Source organism: Microcaecilia unicolor, chromosome 14, assembly GCF_901765095.1.
Source record: "Microcaecilia unicolor chromosome 14, aMicUni1.1, whole genome shotgun sequence".
Lineage (NCBI taxonomy): Eukaryota > Metazoa > Chordata > Amphibia > Gymnophiona > Siphonopidae > Microcaecilia > Microcaecilia unicolor.
The window spans coordinates 44705892-44710633 of NC_044044.1; positions in this window are offsets into that span (position 1 = coordinate 44705892).

A 4742-nucleotide genomic window follows, 5' to 3' on the forward strand; every position below is an offset into this window, starting at 1 on the left:
AGCACAGCAAATTTAAATAGACTAAACCAAACCTCCGTTAGCCCCAGGTGATAGGATTTTTTACACCCTGGTCATAAGCTAGAGATAATTTTCCTTTTTGTTAACAGAATGTATGAAATCAGTCAATAAATACTTTATTTTCTAATCAGCTGTTTACTTCATTTGCATGCACTGTTCTGGGACTTGAGGGTCACCAGCACTGAAATAAAAGGTTAAGATCTTCCTATTGAGTCTTTGCAACTCTTATAAACACTATGATATCACCTCAGTTCTCAGCTACCCTGCAAGCAAACAGATTCACACCAACACACCAGTGGCTTGGGTGGGCCCAGGCCCACCCACTTTGAGCTCAGGCCCACCAGTAGCAGCACACCTATGATATGGCTGGCAGAGATTCCCAAGCTGAAAACTCCCAACAACTGTCCCTCCTGCATACCTTATAAATAGCAGATCTTCGCCTGCAGGAAGCAGCGACTGATACATACTGCTCACACTGGCCCCAAAGCCTTCCCCTCTGATGTATTCCCGCCTATGCAGGAAGCTGCATCAGTGGGAAGGATGTGGGGCCCACATGAATACTGTGTATTAGTTGCTGCTTACTGCCGGTGAAAATCTGCTATTTAAAAGGTGTGCAGGAGAGGGGGGATATTTGAGAGACCATATGGCATGCAGGCGAGAGAAGGAGAGACCAAATGGCCAGTGGGATGGGGTGGGGTTCTTCTGCCCACCCATCTTGGGCCCAGGCCCACCCAAAATTGGGTGTCTGGCTATGCCCCTGCAACACACATACACCCAGGTACACACATCAACAATCACACACACCCCCCTATACTCATCTACATATACAGTTATAGACACCAACACCAGTACCCCTCTATGTCCATTTGTAATGGTATCAGACACATCCATGTACATCAGCACCCTTACACTCATCCATGCAGTCATACACACCCACTCCTTCATCTGTCTATATAGACTCAGATATGCCAACATCAGTACCCCTGGATATCTATTCACACACAACCATACACACTAGAAACACAGAAACATGACAGCAGATCAAGGCCATATGACCCATCCAGTCTGCCCATCCTCTGTAACCCCTAATTCTTCCTGGTCCTAAGCGATTCCACATGCTTATCCCATGCCTTTTTAAATTCTGGAACAGTCCTCGACTCCACCACCTCCACCGGGAGGCCATTCCACGCCTCCAACACCCTTTCTGTGAAATAGTACTTCCTTAGGTTACTCCTAAGCCTATTCCCTCTTAACTTTGTCATATGCCCCCGCATTCCAGAGCTCTCCTTCATTTGAAAAAGGCTCTCTTCCTGTTCATAAATGCCCTTGAGATATTTAAATGTTTCTATCATGTCTCCTCTCTCCCTCCTCTCTTCCAGTGCATACATGTTGAGGTTTATAAGCCTGTCCATGTAATTTTTACATTTAAGACCGCTTACTAATTTCGTAGCCGCCCTCTGGACTGACTCCATCCTGTTTATATCTTTCCGTAGGTGCAGTCTCCAGAACTGCATGCAGTACTCCAAATGGGGCCTCACCAGAGACTTATACAACGGCACTATCACCTCCTTTTTCCTACTGGTCATGCCTCTCTTTATGCACCCAAACATCCTTCTGGCTTTGGCCGTTGCTTTTTCTACCTGTTTGAAAGCTTTAAGGTCATCAGACACAATCACCCCCAAGTCCTGCTCTTCTTTTGCACACTGAAGCACTACACCCCCTATACTGTACCGTTCCCTCAGATTTTTGCGACCCAAGTGCATGACCCTGCATTTTTGGGGATTAAACCTTAGTTGCCAAATATCAGTCCATTCCTCCAGCTTCGCTAGGTCCTTCCTCATGTCATTCACACCCTTCACTAGAATCCTTACAGTCATCCACATGGTCACAGACATCCCTACACCTATCCATATTCAGTCACACACACCAACACTCCTATACACTCATTCACACAGAAACACACACTGCTATACCTGTACCAACACACCAACATCCAGTATTTCTATGTCTATTCACAGATATCCACCAACATACCTACACCCATCCATACAAAGTCACAGACACTAGCAACCCATAACCAATACTCTCTCCAACACACCTAAATCAATAACACATCTCCATTTCCAAACATCTCTACATTCACACCCACATTTCCCTATACCCATTCACATACAAGCACACCAGGTGGCCTATACCTATCCATAGGTACCCCTCTACTCATCCACACAATGCACACAGCTACATCTATCCACATTTATACATTCATCCACTCCTACTCTAGCTGAGATAATACTGAACCATCTCTCTGACCTCATGTACAACTTTCTCTAAATCAGTCACCTACTTTTTAACTCTTTTTACTCTCTTACCTATCTATATGTTCCATCTTTGCTTACAGCCTACACTGTCAATTAAAATGTTCCATTACGTATTGTGTTGACATTGTAAGTAGTAGACTGTGCCATACTTTGTAGTGTTATTTGAATATTTTGACTGCTGTAATTGCCTATTGCTCATGGTTGATCTATTCTTACTGTACACCGCCTTGAATTAATTCCTTCAAAAAGGCAGTAAATAAATCCTAATAAATAAATACACACCCACACAGTTCCACACATATCGATAGTCATCCACAGGTATCTACAGAGTCACATTCACACCCATCCCCCAACCCATTCATACAGTTACATCCATCCACATATAGTCTACACTAGACTCCTACATCCATTCACACACTCTCCTTTACTCATCTACACATATCCAGATACAATCATACATCTTAAAGCACCTACACCTAACTACATATATAATCAAAAAGATATACCTATATACAGACATTCACATATTGTCACACACCACAGACATGCCTATAGCCATCTATACACACATGCACACAGTCACATCCTACACCCATCTACACAAACCCATGTACAAACACAAATATAGCTACCGATACACCTATCCGCAAATACACCAATGTATCTGTTAGAATCCACGCAAATACAACTACTGTCAGTCTGTTTGCTTTCTGCGCTTTTGAAAAAGGAAATTTTTTACACTCCCTTCTGTTCCCTTCAGACAGCCCAGAACACTGCAGCTAGGCTCATATTCAGCTAAACCCCTACGAGAAAAGCTACACTGGCTCCCACTCAAAGAACGCATCACGTTCAAAATATGTACCCTAGTTCACAAAATCATTCACGGAGATGCCCCAGCCTACATGTCAGACCTGATAGACTTACCACCCAGGAACGCTAAAACATCATCCCGCACATTCCTTAATCTTCACTTCCCCAACTGTAAAGGTCTAAAATACAGACTAACGCATGCGTCAACCTTTTCCTACTTGAGCACACAATTCTGGAACGCGCTGCCGCGCAACTTGAAAGCGATCTATGAACTAACTAACGTCCGCAACCTACTGAAGACCCATCTCTTTAACAAGGCATACCACAAAGATCAACAAATGTGAGCTCCCACACATATATCCAGAATTGCCTTACGATATTTGCTTGCTACACTACTATCATGCTTTATCATTATCATGTTACCCAAGATCCTTATGCAATACTAAATATCTATACGAATGTAAGCCACATTGAGCCTGCAAAGAAGTGAGAAAATGTGGGATACAAATGCAATAAATAATAATAATAATGTGGGGGGGGGGGGGGGATTAGGTTATTATGTACCAAATGTTTTTAAAAAATGTTTTTAGATAGAATGTATAGAGCATACCGTGTCTATAAAAGTTAAAAACAAAGATACATTATCAGGCTTATTTTCGAAAGAGAAGGGCGCCCATCTTTCAACACAAATCGGGAGATGGGCGTCCTTCTCCCAGGGTCACGCAAATCGGCATAATCGAAAGCCGATTTTGAGCGTCCTCAACTGCTTTCTGTCGTGGGGATGACCAAAGTTTACGGGGGGTGTCGGAAGCTTAGCGAAGGCAGGACTGGGGCGTGTTTAACACATGGGCGTCCTCAGCCGATAATGGAAAAAAGAAGGGCGCCCCTGACAAGCACTTGGCCAACTTTACTTGGTCCATTTTTTTCTTGCGACCAAGCCTCAAAAAGGTGCCTGAACTGACCAGATGACCACCAGAGGGAATCAGGGATGATCTCCCCTTGCTCCCCCAAGGGTCCCTAACCTCCTCCCACCCTAAAAAAATCTTTAAAATATTTTTTCCAGCCTCAAATATTATACCCAGCTCCATGACAGCAGTATGAAGGTCCCTAGAGCAGTTTTAGTGGGTACTGCAGTGCACTTCAGGCAGGCGGACCCAGGCCCATCCCCCTCTACCTGTTATACTTGTGGTGGTAAATGTGAGACCTCCAAAACCCACCACAAACCCACTGTACCCACATCTAGGTGCCCCCCTTCATCCCTAAGGGCTATGGTAGTAGTGTACAGTTGTTGGGAGTGGGTTTGGGGGGGGGGGGGTTGGGAGGCTCAACACACAAGGTAAGGGAGCTATGCACCTGGGAGCTTTTTCTGAAGCCCACTGCAGTGCCCCCTAGGGTGACCAGTTGGTGTTCTGGCTTGTCAGGGGGGCCAGTGCACTACAACTGCTGGCTCCTCCCATAACCAAATGGCTTGGATTTGGTCATTTCTGAGATGGGCATCCTTGGTTTCCATTGTCGCTGAAAATCGGGAACAACCATCTCTATGGACGACCATCTCTAAGGTCGACCTAAATGTTGAGATTTGGGCATCCCTGACTG